Here is a 22,833-nt window from a genome sequence, read left to right as displayed (position 1 = left end):
TGATTGACCACTTTACAAGGATATTGGACATATCATGGTATTAAATGTAATGACTATAGTAATAGCACACACTACTTGATCAAAAGTGTACGGGCACCTGGCTGAAAATGACTTACAAGTTCATGGCGCTCTCCATCGGTAATGCTATACTTCAGTATGATGTTGGACCACCCTTAGCCTTGATGACAGCTTCCATTTTTGCAGGCATACGTTCAATCAGGTGCTGGAAGATTTCTTGGGGAATGACAACCCATTCTTCGCAGAATGCTGCACTGAGGAGAGGTATCGATGTCGATCGGTGAGGCCTGCCGTGAAGTCGGCGTTCCAAAACATCCCAAAGGTATTATATAGAATTCAGGTCTGGACTCTGTGCAAGCCAGTCCATTACAGGAATGTTATTGTCGTGCAACCACTCCGCCACTGGCTATGCGTTATGAACAGGTGCTCGATCGTGTTGAAAGCTGCAATAGCCATCCCCGAATTGCTCTTAAACTGTGGGAAGCAAAAGATGTTTAAAACATCAATGTAGGCCTGTGCTGTGATAGTGCCACGCAAAAGAACAAGGAGTGCAAGCCCTCTCCGTGGAACACGCGACCCCACCGTAACACCATCGCCTCAGAATTTTACTGTTGGCACTATACACGCCGGCAGATGTTTACCGGGCATTCGCCATACCCACACACTGCCATCAAATTGCCACATTGTGTACCGGGATTCGTCAATCCACACAACACTTTCCCACTGTTTAATCGTCCAATGTTTACGCTCCTTACACTAAGCGAGGCTTCGTTTGGCATTTACCGGCATGATGGGTGGCTTATTAGCAGCCACTCGACTATGAAATCCAAATTCCAAGTTTTCTCACCTCCCGCCTAACTGTCATAGTACTTGCAGTGGATCCTGATGCAGTTTGGAATTCCTGTGTGATGATCTGGATAGATGTCTGCCTGTTACACATTACGACCCTCTTCAACTGTCGGCGGTCTCTTGTCAGTCAACGAATGAGGTCGGCCTGTACGCTTTTGTGCTGTACGTGTCCCATCGCGTTTCCACTTCACTATCACATCGGAAATCAAGGACCTATGGAAGTTTAGGAGTGTGGAAATCTCGCGTACAGATGAATGACACAAGTGACACCTAATCACTTAACCTCATTCGAAGTCCGTGAGTTGCGCGCAGCTACCCTCTCTGCTCTCTCACGATACCTAATGACTACTGGGGTCACTGATATGGAGTACCTGGCAGTAGGTGGCAGCAGACTGCACCTAATATGAAAAACGTATGTTTTTGGGGTGTCCGAATACTCTTGACCACATGGTGTAATTCATCTATACAAGCATTTACATGCAGATCTAGTGTGACTCGAATGAGAGAGAAGGTCAGTCTTGTCGTTATAGCAGCAACCATCCCAGCATATGCTTGCATTATTCGTAATGTAGAGGAAACATGAAAGACCTAAATCAGGATGTTCACTTCGAGACTGTATCATTATGAATACAAAGAAAGCATGTTTAAAATTGCAGAACATTGTGTACAATATTGTTTTTCACATATACACTCCTGGAAATGGAAAAAAGAACATATTGACACCGGTGTGTCAGACCCACCATACTTGCTCCGGACACTGCGAGAGGGCTGTACAAGCAATGATCACACGCACGGCACAGCGGACACACCGGGGACCGCGGTGTTGGCCGTCGAATGGCGCTAGCTGCGCAGCATTTGTGCACCGCCGCCGTCAGTTTCAGCCAGTTTGCCGTGGCATACGGAGCTCCATCGCAGTCTTTAACACTGGTAGCATGCCGCGACAGCGTGGACGCGAACCGTATGTGCAGTTGACGGACTTTGAGCGAGGGCGTTTAGTGGGCATGCGGGAGGCCGGGTGGACGTACCGCCGAATTGCTCAACACGTGGGGCGTGAGGTCTCCACAGTACATCGATGTTGTCGCCAGTGGTCGGCGGAAGGTGCACGTGCCCGTCGACCTGGGACCGGACCGCAGCGACGCACGAATGCACGCCAAGACCGTAGGATCCTACGCAGTGCCGTAGGGGACCGCACCGCCACTTCCCAGCAAATTAGGGACACTGTTGCTCCTGGGGTATCGGCGAGGACCATTCGCAACCGTCTCCATGAAGCTGGGCTACGGTCCCGCACACCGTTAGGCCGTCTTCCGCTCACGCCCCAACATCGTGCAGCCCGCCTCCAGTGGTGTCGCGACAGGCGTGAATGGAGGGACGAATGGAGACGTGTCGTCTTCAGCGATGAGAGTCGCTTCTGCCTTGGTGCCAATGACGGTCGTATGCGTGTTTGGCGCCGTGCAGGTGAGCGCCACAATCAGGACTGCATACGACCGAGGCACACAGGGCCAACACCCGGCATCATGGTGTGGGGAGCGATCTCCTACACTGGCCGTACACCACTGGTGATCGTCGAGGGGACACTGAATAGTGCACGGTACATCCAAACCGTCATCGAACCCATCGTTCTACCATTCCTAGACCGGCAAGGGAACTTGCTGTTCCAACAGGACAATGCACGTCCGCATGTATCCCGTGCCACCCAACGTGCTCTAGAAGGTGTAAGTCAACTACCCTGGCCAGCAAGATCTCCGGATCTGTCCCACATTGAGCATGTTTGGGACTGGATGAAGCGTCGTCTCACGCGGTCTGCACGTCCAGCACGAACGCTGGTCCAACTGAGGCGCCAGGTGGAAATGGCATGGCAAGCCGTTCCACAGGACTACATCCAGCATCTCTACGATCGTCTCCATGGGAGAATAGCAGCCTGCATTGCTGCGAAAGGTGGATATACACTGTACTAGTGCCGACATTGTGCATGCTCTGTTGCCTGTGTCTATGTGCCTGTGGTTCTGTCAGTGTGATCATGTGATGTATCTGACCCCAGGAATGTGTCAATAAAGTTTCCCCTTCCTGGGACAATGAATTCACGGTGTTCTTATTTCAATTTCCAGGAGTGTATTATTTAATAATGTTGTAGGAAAGTTTTTGTAGAATGTAAATACTTTAGGATTAAAACGTTGCAGGAAAGCTTTTGTAAAATGTAAATACTTTAGACTTAAAGGAGGCCACTTTCTGAAAAGCAGAAGCGTTGAGCTATAAATAGGCACATACGAAAGAAGAGGAACTTGTTAGCATATGGAGTTATTCTTTGATGAGCTAGAGTAAAATAAACAAACACACACACTTTCACATACATGCAATCACATGCCTAAGCCTATACTTAGTGCCAGCTAGACTGGCAGTGCCAATGCTACTTTTTGGCAGGTGGACTGGTTCTGGTGGGTGTAGTGTTTGGTGGCATGGGCAGAGACAGAGGGAGTGGGAAACAGGGGAAGGGACTGGGTGGCTAGCAGTTTGGAGGTAGACTGTCAGTTTGCCAGCTAGGAACAGTGAAGGGAGGGGTGTGAGGTATATGGATTGGCACAATTATAGCAGCTAGTGCGAAGTGGTACTCACTGAAGGTGATGTGGTGATGTGGATTGGGAGACAGTGGCAGTGCAACGGAAGGGGAGCTGTTGATTGGAGGGGTGTGTGAAGAGTGGGCACAATCTCAGGTAACACACTGTCCCCTCAACCCAACGGCTTCCCCTTCCTCCATCCTGTCACCACCTCCCAACCCAACTCCCCATTTAACCTTCAATGTGTGTGCCACTCCCTGCCAGCCACTACAGTTGTGCGAGTACATATACCTGCCACCCCTCTCTCCATAGGACGTAGTGCCAGCTAGACTGACAGTGCCAATGCTACTGTGTGGCAGGTGGACTGGTAGTGTGAAGAAGGGTGGGTAGCGGTCAAGAAGGGTGGGGGGGGGGGGCTGGGAGAGGGAGTGGGAAGGTGGGTTACTTGTGTCTTGGAGTGATGTGGCCAGTTTGCCATCAGGGAATGGAGGAGGGAGGGGCGACAGGTACATGTACTCGCACAACTGTAGTGGCTGGTGGGGAGTGGACACATTGAAGGTTACATAGGGACTTCCGAAACCAGAACAGCTGTTAGCATGAGTGACGTAAAAGTAGATATTTTAGGTGTTGTGAAACGATTCAAATCACTTAAGAAAGGCAAGTCTTCCGGTCCTGTTGGTATACCAATCAGGTTCCTTTCAGAGTATCCAGACACAGTAGCGCCTTTCTTAGCAATCATATACAACCGCTCACTTGACGAAAGGTCTGTTCCTAAAGACTGGAAAGTAGCATAGGTCACACCAATATTCAAGAAAGGAAATCGGATTAACCCATTGAATTACAGACCCATATCACTGACCTCAATTTGCAGTAGAATTTTGGAGCATATACTGTACACGAACATTACGAATCACCTTGAAGAAAATGGCTTATTGATACATAACCAACACGAATTCAGAAAATATCGTTCTTATGCAACACAGCTAGCTCTTTATTCCCATGAAGTAATGACTGCTGTCGACGAGGAATCTCAGATCGATTCCATATTCCTAGATTTCCAGAGGGGTTTTGATACCGTTCCTCACAAGCGACTATTAATCAAATGGCGTGCATATGGAGTATCGTCTCAGTTGTGTGACTGGATTCGCGATTTCCTCTCAGAGAGGTCACAGTTCATGGTGATAGACGGTATATCATCGAGTAGAACAGAAGTGATATCTGGCACTCCGCAAGGTAGTGTCATAAGCCCTCTGCTGTTCCTGATTTACATAAATGATTTAGGTGATTATCTGAGCAGCCCACTTAGACTGTTTGCAGATGACTCTGTAATTTACCGCCTAGTAAAATCATCAGACGTTCAGTTCCAATTACAAAATGATCTAGAGAGGATTTCTATATGGTGCGAAAAGTGGCAATTGGCGTTAAACAAAGAAAAGTGCGGGGTCATCCACATGGGTACTAAAAGAAATCCGACTACATACCTAGGAATTACAATTACGAGCAACTTAAATTGGAAAAACAACGTAGATAATATTGTAGGGAAGGCGAATCAGTGACTGCGCTTTTTTGGCAGAACACTTAGAAGATGCGACAAACCGACTAAAGAGACAGCCTACATTGCACTTGTCCGTCCTCTGCTGGAATATTGCTGTGCGGTGTGAGATTCAGGACATCGTAAAAGTGCAAAGAAGTGCAGTCGTTTCGTGTTATCCCGCAATAGGGGTGAGAGTGTCACTGATATGATACTCGAGTTGGGGTGGCAGTCACTGAAACAAAGGCGGTTTTCTTTGCGGCGAGATCTATTTACGAAATTAAAATCATCAACTTTTTCTTCCGAATGCGAAAATACTTTGTTGTCATCGACCTACGTAGAGAAAAATGATCATAATAATAAAATAGGAGAAATGAGAGCTTGAACGGAAAGATTTAGGTGTTCCTTTTTCCCATGCGCCATTCGAGAGTGGAATGGTAGAGTAGTAGTATGAAAATAGTTCGATGAACCCTCTTGCTGGCACTTAAGTGTGAATTGCAGAGTAACCATGAAGATGTAGACGTAAATGTACTACTTATCAGAAGTTTTAGTTTTCCCGTTCTCTTTCCCTTGTGATGTATGACGTCATTTGGAAGCATAATTATGTTTCTTGTTGGTTGCATGATGAGACTTATTCCGTGGTCTTCTTGTTTTATTTCTCCTCTAATATCTCCTACTATACACTATTGCCTATTACTTCTTTTGATTCCCGCTATTTCTTGGTGTAGTTCCATTTCCTCGTAGCGATTGGGATCAGCATGTCGATTAACTTCCGTAGAGTGCGTTGAATCTTTGAGTAATTACATGTTTTTGGTGTTATTGTGTCTCCTGTCATTAGTTTCCTGTAAAGACATGCTGAATTTTGGGGTTATTACTTCGTTCCTGTTGGCTCTCTGAAGACCAACCAGGTGAAATATACTCATCTGAATCCACACCAAATGGTTCAAATGGCTCTGAGCACTATGGGACTTAACTTCTAAGGTCATCAGTCCCCTAGAACTACTTAAACCTAACTAACCTAAGGACATCACACACATCCATGCCCGAGGCAGGATTCGAACCTGCGACCGTAGCGGTCGCGCGGTTCCAGACTGTAGCGCCTAGAACCGCTCGCTTACACAGGCCGGCAAATCCACACCGGTCGAGCGAAGTTCAGCAGTAGTTTTTGACTGTCCTTCATATAGATTTGACTGCCCCATGCTTTCCCTAGGATGCTTGAGGCGAATGCTGAGATGGTTCCTTTGTGTCCAGCCTCGGTGGCAGGAGGTTCTAGGCACTCAGTCCGGAACCGCGCGACTGCTACGGTCGCAGGTTCGAATCCTGCCTCGGGCATGGATGTGTGTGATGTCCTTAGGTTAGTTAGGTTTAAGTAGTTCTAAGTTCTAGGGGACTGATGACCACAGAAGTTAAGTCCCATAGTGCTCAGAGCCATTTTGTTCATTCGAAAAACACATTGCCGAGTTCTTCCTCAATCACTGTCACATCCCAGTTTCTTTCAAATCTCTAATGATATCTTTGTTGACGATACGCTCAATCTACGTAAGGGATGACTTGCAAATAACACTAAGGAAAATTTACAGCCTAAAGAAAGCACAATTCGTGATTAAACGGGCCATATTAGGAGGGTAGTGTCGTTGTATCTACAGTGTACAGCCCACGTATGTTGATCTTACGTTGCCAACACGATTTTCGAAAGGAAGCTGCACGAGAGTAACGATCTTTGAAAGCCTATAATGGTTGGATAATGAAACAGACTCTGGCGAAATGTAAGGTCAAAGTCTAATCTCTCGTTGATGTTGATATTAACGTGTACACACTATCTGAGCAGGAGAAAAAGCCATTTCGAAGTACAATAACAGAATTTATAGCAAGAAGATGGTCCCACGGGAATATGAATCTCGTTGCTTCTAGTTACAAGATCAGGTCTAGGCAGTGTACCATCTATCTCTTCGAGGGAAATGGAGGTAATAAAAGCAGAACAATCGAACCTCGCTATATTTCAAAAATTTAAAGCAAATTCTCTGCCACTATACGTGTAGATAGTAAAAGGGGTCAGAGTAGCCGTGGTGTTGGGGTTTAGAGTCTGCGTTCGTATTCCTGAAATTATGATTTCTGATTGTATCTTTGAATACTCTTCTTCTCTTAGAACGTTGACATGCAGGCTGCCGTAAATTATTGTATGAGGCCGCAACCGAACAGATGACGGAAATTTGTAGTTAATAAAGACTTTTTCATTATTAGCTGTTAGCAGTTATGAAACGTGACATTATATATATATATATATATATATATATATATATATATATATATATATATATATATACATACTATTTGGAAGCATACGCCACCGCCGTCCATCTCACTCTTTCCTTTCGTGGTCTTATTCCTGAAGAGAGGACCATCCTCTTGATTTAAGTAACAACAGAAAATAAATAATGACATCGACGATTAGTCTCACGTGTACAGTCTGCTCAAAAATGGCTTAAGCGGCTTGTACACGTCACTGTGCTTCATGTCTCCACTTTGGATGAGCAGCCAAGGATGAGAAAACACAGCTGATACAAGCGGAAGTTCAACTACTGTCTTCGCTTTTATCAGCACGTCTTGGGAAATCAGAATTGAGTCTGCACTTTCCTGAATCACGTTCATTTATTTGTAATGGTTTCGACAGTTTCTAAATTTTCGGTACTGTATGTCCTTGCATCTGACCACTGTGCCAGAATATCTTCATCGACTCTGGTAGCAAAGAAATGTAACATGCTCCTGTTTTGAAAGCATGTTCTCTGTACATTTCAGTGAATATAACATTCCATCTCTCTCTCTCTCTCTCTCTCTCTCTCTCACACACACACACACACACACACACACACACACACATCATGAACCAGAAAAGTAGGTATTCAGTAATGAAACTCATAATATTGCACAAGGAATAGAACATTAGTTAGGTAGAGGCATCTGAACCATGAAGATTGTTGAAAATGGTTGAAATGGCTCTGAGCACTATGGGACTTAACATCTATGGTCATCAGTCCCCTAGAACTACTTATACCTAACTAACCTAAAGACAGCACACAACACCCAGCCATCACGAGGCAGAGAAAATTCCTGACCCCGCCGGGAATCGAACCCGGGAACCCGGCGTGGGAAGCGAGAACGCTACCGCACGACCACGAGATGCGGGCATGAAGATTGTAACAGCACCTAAATACGATAGCTTTTCAACAGAAACAGTTAATGTAAGTTTCTCATCTTATTAATTAAATGTCCGACAAAAGCTGCTTTGTAGCAGCATGTTATTTCACCGAACGTCGACTTGATACATTGAAGGTAGCAGTTTTTACAGTTTTATTAGGACATTGTCGCGTGTGCGTAAACGTTTGTTTACATTATAAATACGAGCGATAATCAGTAGATATAGCTTACCATAAGTTGCTGTTTAATTCTTTAATAATATTCACTAGATAGCCCCTAGCAGTTTACTATAGGTTACTATTTTTTTCAGTATTCACTAGATAGCCCCAAGCAGGAAAATACGCGCTAGATCTAGCTTCTGCCATACATTTTCATTGTTTTTCACTGTTGAGTGTCCTTTCTGTCAACTAGAGTGTAGCTGTTAACTTTGTGTGGCAGTGGGTTTCCTTAAGCTTCTTACAGTAATCACATATTATATTGATGGATAGGGACTATGTCTGCTGCGTGCAGATGCAGGAGGAGCTAGCAACAGTCCAAACTCGTCTGGTAGCTTTGTTGGCCACAATCAACAGGCTCCAGAGCGCCACGTTGATGTGCGGGGGGTATGGGATGCCTGAGGCAGCCTTTGCTGTACTAGATGTACAGGGAGGGGAGGGGTGGGGGGTGTCACAGCTCTCTGTCACTGAGCCGACCTCAACTGCGACTCAGATGACCAGCCCACTCTCTCCTCAGTGTGGGTGGCTGACTGTGTCGAGGTCTCGATCCTCAAGGTGAAGGTTGCATGGGGGACGCAGGCTCCTGCCAAATCCCATGCAATTTGCTAATAGATTCTGGGGGGGGGGGGGGGGATGGTTTCAAATGGCTCTGAGCTCTATGCGACTTAACTTCTGAGGTCATCAGTCGCCTAGAACTGAGAACTAATTAAACCTAACTACCCTAAGGACATCACACACATCCATGCCCGAGGCAGGATTCGAACCTGCAACCGTAGCAGTCGCTCGGTTCCAGACTGTAGCGCCTAGAACCGCACGACCACTCCGGCCGGCCGTAAGGAGGGGGGAGGGGGGATGCTGAGCAGGATCAGAATGCGCCATCTGCCAGGATAGTAGTCGCTCCTTCAGCAAGGTCCAGACAGGCAAGTGGGGAAAGTGGTTGGTTAGTTATTGGGAGCTCCAATGTTAGGCGGGTCATGGAGGGCCTCAGGAACATAGCGGGTAGGACGGGGAAGAAGTCCAACGTTCGCTCGGTGCGCTTGTTGGGGGGCCTTGTCCGGGTTGTGGAAGAGGCTCTTCCGGCCACTATCGAGGGTGTGGGGTGCAACCAGTTGCAGACTGTTGCACATGTCGGCATCAACGAAGCCAGTCTTCGGGGTTGCGAGGAAATCCTTGGGTCCTTTCGACGGCTGGCTAAATTGATGTAGGCGGCGTCTATCTCCCGAGGAGTGGAAGCCAAGTTGACGAATTGCAGCATTGTACCCGGGGAGGACCAGGGTCCTCTGGTTTGGAGTCGAGTGGAGAATCTAAACCAGAGGCTACGTCGACTCCGTGACGAAAATGGTTGTAGGTTCCTTGACCTACGCTTTGGGGTGGAAGGTTGTAGGACGTCCCTCGATAGATCAGGGGGTGCATTACTCACAGGAAGCAGCTACATGGGTAGCACAGCACTTGCGGCGTGCAGATGAGTTTCTTTTACATAGGTTCCTCCCGACGGGAAACAAACCGTTGACCTGAAAAATTGTCACTTCATGTCACTGACGTGTGTGTGACAACTGTAAAAATTGTTAGTTCGCCAAAACAGGTCATTCCTAACGGTTTAAATATGCTAAACCTCACGTTAGTAAATTGTCGAAGTGTCTGTAGCAAGATCCCCGAGCTACTCTCCGAAATAAACAGTAGTAATGCCAATATTGTATTAAATAATGAAAGCTGGGTGAAACCAGACATAAATAGCAGTGAAATTTTGAACTCGGATTGGAAAATGTTTAGGAAGGATAGGACTGATTCTATGGGAGATGCTGTGTTCATTGCAGTTAAAAGCTGTTTAAACACAGTTGAGATCGATACTTGGTCGGACTGTGAAATAGTCTGGATGAAGCTGTCAATGAGACAGGGAGTGACCACTGTATTAGGATGTTTTTATAGACCACCAGCATCTGCAACAAATGTCGCAGAACGTTTCAGGGAAAGTTTTGAGTACGTAGGAAATAAATACCCAAATTATCTACTAGTTCTAGGTGTAGACTCTAATCTGGCGTCCACTGGCTGTGAAACTTGCACGTTTATCACAGGTGGCAGAAGCAAAGACTCGTGTAAAGTTATTCTAGGAGCGCTCTCAACGTACAACCTTGAGCTATTGGTTAGAACACCAACTCGAGATGGGAACATATTAGATATCTTGGCGACAAGCAGACCTGATCTTTTTGAGGAAGTTAATCTAGAAGGAGGTATTAGCGACCATAATGTCGTTGTGGTTTTTATGTCAGTGGAATTTAAAAAAAATACAGCGTAGAGTTTTCTTGTTTGGGAAAACAAATAAAAGTGTGATTAATGAATATTTTCATAGTCAGCTCCAAGCATTCACCGCGGTACACACAGATATTGAGCACCATTGGTCGGAATTTAAAGGTATTGTCCACCATGTGCTAGAGAAGTATGTGCCTAGCAAAAATATAGGGTAGGGAAAGGATCCACCTTGGTTCAACAAACATATTAGGAAGTTGTTGAGAAAGCAGAGAATTTTGCACAGTCCTTTTAAACGTAGTCACTGCCCCGCTGACAAACAGAAACTATGCGAAATGAAAGCATCTGTTAAAAGGTCAATGAGAGATTCTTTTAACAAACTTGAAAGCAATATTTTATTTGCAGATTCTAAAAATAACCCCAAAAACTTCTGGTCGTACGTAAAATCTATGAACACTACAAATAATTCAATATCTTCTCTTGCTGAAAGTACGAGTAATCTAACGGATGATAATCAACAGGAGGCCGAAAATCTAAACCTAGCTTTCAAAAACTTGTTTACGGTAGAGGACTGCAGCACTATTCCTCCTTTCAATTATGGAACAAACGCAAGGACGGCTGACATAGTGTTTACGTATGTGTGATTGTAAAACAGTTAAGATCTTTAGACGCCAGGAAGTCATCTGGCCCAGACGGTATCCCCGTAAGATTTTATGTGGACTGTGCTACAAATATAGCACCGTTCGTATCCATCATCTATCAGAGATCATTGGAACACCGGAAAGTTCTACGGGATTGGAAGAAGGTCCAGGTGTATCAATCTATAAAAAGTGTAGAAAATCGGATGCACATAATTACCGGCAAATTTCACTGACATCGATTTGTTGTAGAATCATGGAACATATTTTGTGTTCAGACATAATGACTTTTCTAGATTCTGAGAAGCTCATCTGCAGAAACGAGCACAGGTTTAGGAAACAGCGATCATGTGAGACACAGCTGGTTCTCTTTGTGCATGATATACAACAGGCTCTAGATACCGGCTCCCAGGTTGATGCCATATTCCTCGACTTTCTAAAGGCGTTCGACTCAGTTCCTCACTATCGCTGGCTCCAAATACGGTTTATCCGATGACATATGCGGTTGGATAGAAAGTTTTCTAACAGACAGAGCAGTATGTCGTCCTGAAAGGGGAGACTTGAACAGGAACAAGCGTAACTTCAGGTGTGTCCCAGGGCAACGCAATAGGTCCGCTGCTTTTTACGATTTACACAAACGATCTGGTTGATGGAATTGACAGCGGCGTTAGACTGTTGGCCGATGATGCTATAGTCTACAGGAAAGTAGTCTCACACGACAATTGTGAACAAATCAATGAGGATTTGCAGAAAATAAATGCGTTGTGTAATGGCTGGCAGTTATATCTCAACATTAGTCACTGTAACCTACTGCGTTTAACAAAGCGAATGCCCAGTCTTTGGAAGCGGTAACGTCCGTAAAGTATCTGGGTGCGACTATTCGAAATGATCACAAATGGAATGATCAGATTACATAAGGAGCGGGTAAGGCAAACTCTATATTGCGGTTAACTGGCAGAATCCTAAAGTGATGCAGTCCATCATCAAAGGAAATTGCTTACAATACTTTAGTTCGTCCAGTATTAGAGTATTGCTCGTCTGTATGGAACCCTTACCAGTTGGGTATGATTCAAGAGATTGAGAAGGTCCAAAGAAGAGCCGCAAGATTCGTGACTGGTACATTTAGCCATCGCGAGATCGTTATAAATTTCATAGAAAGTTTGAAGTGGGGTACACTTGCAGATAGACGACGAGCTAAACGGAAGGGGCTGCTTACTAAATTCCAAAATATGGGTTTGGCATGAATAGTGCCCTCCGCCACACACCGCTTGGTGGCTAGCTGAGTATATATGTAGAACTTGTTACGGACGCAGCCCTTCCTCAGCGGTGTCTAATATGTAATGTTCTCTAACGTATCTCGATGACAATATTCCGTAATATCCACGTTGAGGAAGTTTTGTGGAAGAGAGTTCCCCACTTTCGTTTAGCCTTGACAACTGAACTAATGCTGCTCCACGCGTAGGAAAGAAGGTACGAAAATTACAGTTTCGCATTTCTCCAAAATTCCAGTTTATTGTAGATAGCAGGAGTACAGAGGCGTCCCAATTCTTCCACCTCCCAAGACTTCCTGAGTAACACGGCGTCAGAAAAAAACAGAAATTCTTGTGGCAGTTCCGTTTAGATCTTCATGTATTACAATCGCTTCAGGGAGTTACTGTATTCCTCGGATCTTAGCGTGCTGCGCGGTGCTTCAGATGGATTAACTTTGTTCGTGACACATTAAAGCTCTCGGGAGGGTAACTGTTACACAAAATGGACATAATTAGCGTGTGCTATCAGACCCAACTGGCTTATAACGACGAAGGAAATTTCTTATTCCGCAGCAAATGGAACAGTTGTTGTACTATCTAACTGAAAACTCGTTCGGCCTGTTTCGTTTGATCGTGGGTTGCGGTAACAATATCGTTAGCTCTTCTACTGGAATTCTTTGTAACGGCGGAAATTATCATAATAACCGGAATACACACACACAAACACACACACACACACACACACACACACACACACATAAACACGCAATGAGAAATTGACGGAGAGGGAGCGAGAGAAGGGGGGGGGGGGAGGGAGGGAGGGGAGAGAAATTAACTACGAACATTTCTATTTTTTTTTTAACTAGGCAGCTGATTATTTTAAGCTAGGTGGCACACTGTCATTCGGACCCAGTACCTTTACTTTCACAGAATCTACTCGCACTAATGAGCAAACCATCCACTACTCCACTACACTCGACTTCTCCTCATATAATCAACTTTGCGAAATTTCGGATCTGAGTCGCGGTCCGGGGCACAAATTTGATGTGTATTGAAATTTCAGCGTGCACTTTTTTTTTTTAAATTAGTTCTTTGTGTGTTTAAAATTCCTTTATATAGATTAAGTTATCACATGATCTTTTTTTTGCAGAATTGGCTAGCGATGATGAAACAGAATGGCCAATAAACATAAATCAATGTTGCGAATGTTTCTAGGCACGAATACACCTGTTACCTTCTTGAGACGTATAAGAGGCGGTAAGAAAGTTTCTTCTCGAAAGCCACACTACCTTCATGTTTGTATTTATAAACACGCACCGGAGTCGAGCTGAGTTGAATACACGCTGCCGTAACACACTCAACGGAAATTGCCTCTATTCTTATCGAAACTGAATGTGCACTGAACTTCAATCGTAATACGCCAGTGTATAGCCACCAAAATTTATATCTGAGAGGGGAGCTGTCGACTTTCGTACGTCTGTATTGATTGGCAGGAACAACAAATCAGTCTAATTGTTTCACAGTTGAAGCTGCCTGTCGAAAGAAAAGTAATACAATATGCCATCATCATCATCATCACTATCACCACCACCACCACCACCACCACCACCACCACCATCATCAGAAACAACACCAGCAGAGTCACCCATTTGACATTTGACATTCACTGCTGGATAAAAGCATCTTCCAGACTTCTCAATGAACTACGGTGTTCATTGCAGTCGTATTTATGCCTTACGTTCCAAGCTGTTTTTTCTTTATACTCGCAATAAGCATCTTCTCACTCCTCATTAACAAACCTCAGTTTTTTTAAAATATTGTTCACTTGGAAAATATCTCACTGTCACACAGCAAAACTTGTAATACGCGTTAACTGTGTCTTCCTCTTCAAGTCGATTGGAAGCTTTGTGGGAATGCAGTCTCTCTCGGCGAATTTCAGTGATGCAATCTTGTGTAGTTTTCAGCCGAGACATAGCGTCGTGTTGTCGCAACGTTTTGGTGAGTTTCCAACTTCTCCTGAAAAGGACGATTAGCAACATAATCGAAACGTTTCCACGACGCGACACGACGTGACAACTCAGCTGAAAACTCGAGATCATTTCATCAATATTGGAAGCTTGTTTTGCGAGGCTCATTTCGGCTTTTTATGCGGTAGGTACATGTTACTACTGTCATATTATAGCTGATTGTTAGGCCTTTATTTAAATTAGACCTGACAAGGTTTTCAATGCACATTTGACATTGTATGTAATAGATGTAGACTGTACAATGACATCTACAAAAGTAATGTGGTTCGGATATGTTGCATTAATACGTATTCCTTCTTGGTTTTCCAAGGCTTTTAAAACTACCGCCCTATCTTTGCTGAATAGTTGTGATAATGAGTAATCTCCTTGTCTGACTTATCTTTCAATGCCAAACTGCTCACTATCCTGGAGAAATATGACGTAAGTCGTAGCAGTGGCGTAAATATTCTTCAATGTACTAAAACTACTGCCTCATTGTTGAGCGTAAAGATATTTCTGATAGTGAGTGACAGACTTGCTCCAAAACTAATATTCTCAAAGTAATTAAGACGCATTACTCCATTCCACGATTTAATACACGACTTGCGGGTGGAAATTCGCTATAGCCGCTTCCGAAACAGGCTAGTTTCTTTGCCTGATTACACTCCGCTGCTTCTTGTATGTGAATCGTGATAATTTCGTGAGTATATCGTGTGTACATCAGTGACAGGAGGCTAATAGGTTTATGTGTTTTATGCGTTGTATGTCTCCTATCTTGTGCAAGAGAATAATAGTGCTCCGATTTTCTGTCATTGTGCCGGCCGGAGTGGCCGTGCGATTCCACGCGCTACAGTCTGGAGCCGAGCGACCACTACGGTCGCAGGTTCGAATCCTGACTCGGGCATGGATGTGTGTGGTGTCCTTAGGTTAGTTACGTTTAATTAGTTCTAAGTTCTAGGCGACTGATGACCTCAGAAGTTTAGTCGCATAGTGCTCAGAGCCATTTGAACCATTTCTGTCATTGTATTATTAATTTTGCAAGTTCCTTTTGCATTACTTTTCCTACAGTCATTGACAATGACTTCTGCATATATTCCACAAATACTTCCTTATGCCATAATTGTACTATTACGTGGATATTACAAAATAAAGTCATCGAAATGCATTAGAGAACATTACGTGTACCGCTCCGTACGAAACTAGTCTGGTGAAATAAAACAATACCACAAAGCAGCTTTTGTAGAACAATCAATTAGTAAGATGAGAAATTTACATAAACTGTTTCTGTTGAAAAGTTATCATCTTTACGCGCTGTTGTTTTGTTCATGGTTCAGATGCCTCTATGTAACTCATATTCTATTACTTGTGCAATATTACGGTTTTCATTATTGAGTACCAACTTTTCTGGCTTATGATGAGTATATGTATTGTGTGTGTGTGTGTGTGTGTGTGTGTGTGTGTGTGTGTGTGTGTGTGTGTGTGTGCTTTCAAAACAGAAGCATCTTACATTTCTTTGCTACCAGAACCGATGAAGATGTTCTGACACAGTGGTAAGATACAACGACATTTCGTACCGAAAATTTAGAAACTGTCGAAACCATTACAAATAAATGAACGTGATTCACGAAAGTGCAGCCTCAATTCTGATTTCCCAAGACGTGCTGAAAAACACGAAGACAGTAGTTGAACTTCCGTTTGTATCAGCTGTGTTTTCTCATCTTTTAGCTGCACATCCTAAGTGTAAATGTGACCCACAGTGACGTGTACAAGCCGCTTTGGTCGTTAGGCTTTTCTAGCAGACTGCACACTGAGTCTAATACTCGATGTAATTAATTAGTTTCTGTTATTACTTAACTGAAGAGGATGGTCCTCCATTCAGTAGCTCGGTACGGGCTTTTGTTGAGGTTTCGAGAACATACCTTCACCGAGGAGTCAAGCAGTATATTGCTCCCTCCTACGTATATCTCGCGAAGAGACCATGAGGATAAAATCAGAGAGATTAGAGCCCACACAGAGGCATACCGACAATCCTTCTTTCCACGAACAATACGAGACTGGAATAAAAGGGAGAACCGATAGAGGTACTCAAGGTACCCTCCGCCACACACCGTCAGGTGGCTTGCGGAATATGGATGTAGATGTAGTTTAGATGTAGAAGACCACGAAAGGAAAGAGTGTGATGGACGACCGAGGCGTCTGCTGTCACATGGTGTATGCAGTATTAATCATGTTTCAGAACTGGTAACAGCTGCTAGTGGAATAAGTCTTTATTAACTACCAATTTCCGTCATCTGATCAATTTGATCTCAAAAAAGAATTTACGGCAGCCTGTATGTCAACGTTCTAAATGTTGCGTCCAATAGAAATGGAACCATCGCGTGCGACTGTTGGCAACAGTTGTAAGTAGGTTGTTTAGGTTTTCTTATTGGTAACGCCACGTAGCGCTCTGTATGAAAATCACTGGCTGTGCTGTGTGCAGTCTGTGGCCAGTTTGCATTGTTGTCTGCCATTGTAGTGTTGGGCAGCGGCAGCTGGATTTGATCAGCGCGTAGCGTTGCGCAGTTGGAGGTGAGCCGCCAGCAGTGGTGGATGTGGGGAGAGAAATGGCGGAGTTTTGATATTTGCAAGAATGGATGTTATGAACTCCTATATATATTATGACTTTTGATGACTATTAAGGTAAATACATTGTTTGTTCTCTATCAAAATCTTTCATTTGCTAACTATGCCTATCAGTAGTTAGTGCCTTCCGTAGTTTGAATCTTTTATTTAGCTGGCAGTAGTGGCGCTCGCTGTATTGCAGTAGTTCGAGTAACGAAGATTTTTGTGAGGTAAGTGATTTGTGAAAGGTATAGGTTAATGTTATAGTCAGGGCCATTCTTTTGTAGGGATTTTTGAAAGTCAGATTGCGTTGCGCTAAAAATATTGTGTGACAGTTTAAGCACAGTCATGTATAATTTTTCAAAGGGGACATTTCATATGTCGACCCTTAGCCGAGGATACCTCACTGGAATCTTCTGATTTTTTTTCTTGTAGTTTGTGTAATTAGCGTAGCTTTTGTTTATTGCTAGCGCGTAATTATAGAGAGAATTTCCTTTGTAGTTGTAGTTTTTCATTGTTGTACAGTAAAACAGTTGTGGAATGCATGTAGATTTGCAGCAAGTATTTCGCAGCTACGCTTGCAATTAACTAGATATTATTTTCAGTGCTATGTTAATGTGTTCTCTTATTTTTGCTCTTCAAATTGTGTTTTTCTGTGTTGTCGTGTGAAATATTGTGACAATAATGGCGTGTGAAAAACGTAATACTAGGCTCCAAAGTAAACTGAGAAATGACAGTGAAGACGAAAGCAGTGTGTTAGCGCCACCGTGTAATGTATTAACTAATGTTCAACATAGTAATTTGGTAATAGTGCATAGGGAAATGGAGCGGGCGGCAAACAATGGCGTAGGCAGTGAAACAATTAGTGAACAGGGATGCATTATCGATCGATCGGTCGGCAATAGCTCGCCTCAGGAATCCGAAATGACAGGACACAATTTTGCAAATACTGTAGATTCAGGTTTTGCGTCCTCACCGTTTTCTCAAATAAGTCAAGACACATTTTCTGCTTGTCAAAATGTGAATGTTGCCGGTGCAAATGCACTGCCGAAAAGCGTAGAGGAACAGATTCCAGACACTAATGCATTGTTATTACAGCTAATGCAACAAATGGAACAAAATCAGAGACAAACACAGCAAAAGCTTCAAAAGTTAGACACAATGGAACAACACCAGAGACAAACACAGGAACAGTTAGACGCAATGGAACAAAATCTTCACACCACGCTTGAACAAACACGTGAAGATTTAACTACTGAGTTACATAAAATCGAATCGAAATGTCAAAAAGTCTGTAACGACGTAAAAACACAAATTTGTGAGCATTTTCAACCTATTTTTTCGCGGCATGAAAATGCATTACAGAATCACGAAGCAGCCATAAAAGAACTGCAAATTATTGTTCATGAAAATCATGAGACCTTGGAAGCTAAAATTGACTCAGTTGCATCTACCGATTCGGTTACGCAACTTGCAAAAACTCAGGAAAACTTAAAGGACACAGTAGAAAGACACATGGAGGAAATTAGTTCATTATCAGAGAAAGTAGTTGAACTTTCGGATCAGCTAAATAATTTATCTACGAAGGTAGATGATAATCTGAATGACACAAAACCGGTAGTCTTTAATGACACAGAAGAGTGCGAACAAATTAGGAAATTCAAACAAAATCAGAATCAAATTAATACGCAACACCAAAGAGAAATCCGGGAAGTACAAGATCAGCTGACACAACTAATACAAAAATTACATATTTCAGAGGACACTCGCGCTCCAACACGGGAAGAGGGACTTAGAAATACGGAACAACCACAAAATAATAACACAGGACACTTCGGAAATTATGAAAGAAATTGGCAAGGCACACCGAATTTTGAGATGGAACCGCCGAAACGACGTAACAATGACCGACATGTGACTCGCCGACATGATTTTGACTATAAGCTGTTCATTACTACACGTAAATTCAAAACATTTAAGAATTCTGGCAACGACATTCATCCACAAGCATGGCTCCATAAATTCTCTCATTGTTTTCCTCCCAACTGGTCGTTAGAGCACAGATTAGAATTTATGTGTGGCTACTTAGAGAATGAACCAGTTGTAAGAATGCGATCGGTCATTCACGATTGTCACAGTGAAGGAGAATTTTACCATGGCTTCCTCACAGCATATTGGTCTCAAGCTACACAAGACCGAGTAAAACATAGCATCATAATGATGAAACATTTCGAACAATCTGAATTTTCCAGTCTTGTGTAATATTTTGAAGACATGTTGCACAAGAATCAGTATCTTTCAAACCCATACAGCCATTCAGAACTCATCCGCATTTGCTTAATGAAATTGCCTGAACATTTAAGAAATATTATTTTGGCAGGGCGTTGCAAAGACGACATTGAAGCTTTTCAGGGGCTCTTACAAGAACTGTAAATTGACACTGACAATCGCGGAACGCGAAAACAGGAACACAACAATTACAGGTCACATCCGTCGCAATTCCGCGATGAAAGAAATAATAACTGGACACGACAAGGCTATTCTCACAACAAAAATCGTGACCAAAAAAGACACCTCCCTTATGACAGCCCCTGGCAGAATAATAGGTACAGAGAAAGATCGCACTTCCATAGTAATGAATATGACAGAGGTAACCATAGAAACAGACAATATGGGAACCAAATCAATTTGTAAAATTTTTTTGTAGGGAACATGGGGGCTATGTAAGTAGGCTGTTTAGGTTTTCTTATTGGTAACGCCACGTAGCACTCTGTATGAAAATCACTGGCTGTGCTGTGTGCAGTCTGTGGCCAGTTTGCATTGTTGTCTGCCATTGTAGTGTTGGGCAGCGGCAGTTGGATGTGAACAGCGCGTAGCGTTGCGCAGTTGGAGGTGAGTCGCCAGCAGTGGTGGATGTAGGTAGAGAAATGGCGGAGCTTTGATATTTGTAAGAATGGATGTTATGAACTCCTATATATATTATGACTTCTGATGACTATTAAGGTAAATATATTGTTTGTTCTCTATCAAAATCTTTCATTTGCTAACTATGCCTATCAGTAGTTAGTGTCTTCCGTAGTTTGAATCTTTTATTTAGCTAGCAGTAGTGGCACTCGCTGTATTGCAGTAGTTCGAGTAACGAAGATTTTTGTGAGGTAAGTGATTTGTGAAAGGTATAGGTTAATGTTATAGTCAGGGCCATTCTTTTGTAGGGGTTTTTGAAAGTCAGATTGCGTTGCGCTAAAAATATTCTGTGTCAGTTTAAGCACAGTCATGTATAATTTTTCAAAAGGGGACGTTTCACAGTAAAATGCATTCTTCTTCTACTCATACATGGCGTTTGTCCTGTCTAGTACGGAGTCCCCTTTTCTTCGATTTGCCAAACTTAGAACTACTAGTAGTTTATTAATTGCTGGGTACCGGGCGTTGCCCGTGTATGTATTTATTCCAATCTTGGCTTAGCCCATTACCTCCCTCCCACTTCTTTCTATCCACCTCCTCCACCTCTCTCTCTCTACATACACCTCTCCCATTCTCTGTCCATGCCCCTCTCTCTATCCATCTGCTCCTCTGCTTCTCTCTCTCCATCTCCTCCACCCTATGTCTTTGTCCACCTCCTCCCCATCTCTCTGCCCACCTGCTCCTCTCCCCTCCCATCTCTCTCTCCATCTCCTCCTGCCCCCTTTCCCTGTTTACCTTCTTTTTCCTTTCTCTGCACATCTAGACCTTTACCCTCTCTCTGACAATCTCCTCTTTCTCTGTCCATTCCCTCGTCCCCTCTCTCTGTTCATATCCTCCTCCCCCTCTCTCCTTGTCTCTCTCCATCTCATTTTCTCTCCTTTCTCTACCCACCACCTTCTTTCCCCTCTACCCGGGCAATTCACGCCACCCTCTCTCTTCCCACTCCTCCTCCCCCCATATCTCTGTCCACCTCCTCCTCGCCCCTCGCCGCCATCTGCTTCTCCCTCTTGTTTCTTCACGTTATCACGCCTGCCACAATATGAGACTGGTAGTTCTTTCACTCTACAGTGTTCCTTTCTGTATCGAAACTAATACGTTTACCAAATTTGGTTCAAATCGTTGCAGGCGTTATAGATGAGATTTTCACCAGTGGTTTTGCCCGTGTATTTCCCACGTATTTGTACACATATTTAACCGGTATCTTTAGCGAATTTCACCCTGCAGTTTTATTGTCACGTATATCAATGATTATGACGTCGTATCTCCACAGCTATGTGCTATGTGCTACGATATAATCTTGCAGGTACATCCAGTCGATATGTAACTGCAGTCTGCGAAATGCGTTGTGAACAGAGTTATAATAGAGAAGAAATAAATTGAAACGTCATGTATAATGTAGTAGTTTTCCACGCATCTCATATTTTTCTAGGTACATTCGGCGGCATATGTGTATACTGGCTGCGAAATCTGTTGCGAATATAGTTAATAGTAAAGAAATAATAAATTAAATCGTCTTGCATGACGCGGCTGTTTTGCTGCGTGAGCAGCGAAAATATAGCAAGCGACAAATGTTTTTTTCTTTCATTAGTTAGTGGAGGTCGTCAGCAAGAAAAAGTTTTGTAAAGGTTTGAAATTATGTGTAAAGTTTGTCGCAAGTTTGTAGGTGCTCTCATTTTCAAAAACTGGGTAAGTGAAGTATGTGTATTCTCGTATTGTGAGCTGCACTGCTTTTTTGTCCTAACTCTCATCCATTTGATAAGTAGATGGTCGTCTCCTACTGCGATTCGTTCCAGACCAGTAGATGATCTACATCTACATGGATACTCTGCAAATCAGAATTACGTGCCTGGCAAAGGGTTCATCCAAGAACTTCACAATTCTCTGTTATTCCAATCTCGTAAAGCGCGCGGAAAAAACGAACACCTGTATCTTTCCGTGCGAGCTCTGATTACCCTTATCTTATTACGGTGATGGTTTCTCCCTATTTAGGTCGGCGTCAACAAAAAAGAGAAGAAAGCTGGTGATTGAAATTTTGTGAGTAGGTTCCGCCGCAACGAAAAACACTTTTGCTTCAATTATGTCCACCCCAAATTTTACATCATTTCAGTGACACTCTCACCCCTATTTCGCGATAATACAAAACGTGCTGCCTTTCTTTGACCTTTTTCGATGTACTTAATCATTTCTATCTGGTGAGGATCCCACACTGCGCACCAGTATTCTGAAAGGGGACGGACAATCGTGTTGTAGGCCGTCTCTAGTAGATATGGTACAGTTTCTAAGTGTCCTGCCAATAAAACACAGTCTTTGGTTAGCCTTCACCACAAAATTTTCTATGTGTTCTTTCCAATTTAATTTGTTCGTAACTGTAATTTCTAGGGATTTAGTTGAATTTACGGTATTTAAATTTAACTGATTTATCGTGTATCCAAAGATTGACGGATCCCATTCAGCACTCATTTGGATGAGCCCATACTTTTCGTCATTTAGGGAAAATTGCCAATTTTCGCACAGTAAAGATATTTTTTTTAAATATTTTTACGATTTGGTTAGGTCTTCTGATGACTTAACTAGTCGATAAACGACAGGGACATCTGCAAACAACCTACGACGACCGCTCAGATTGGCTCCCAAATCGTTTATGTAGATAAGGAACAGCAAAGTGCCTATAACATTCCTTTGGGGAATGCCAGATATTACTTCTGTTTTACTCGATGACTTTCGGTTAATTCCTACAAACTGTGGCCTCTATGACAGTAAATCACGAATCTAG

The sequence above is a fragment of the Schistocerca serialis genome, chromosome 7 (assembly GCF_023864345.2).
Source record: "Schistocerca serialis cubense isolate TAMUIC-IGC-003099 chromosome 7, iqSchSeri2.2, whole genome shotgun sequence".
Classification (NCBI taxonomy): domain Eukaryota; kingdom Metazoa; phylum Arthropoda; class Insecta; order Orthoptera; family Acrididae; genus Schistocerca; species Schistocerca serialis.
This window is presented reverse-complemented; position numbering follows the sequence as displayed.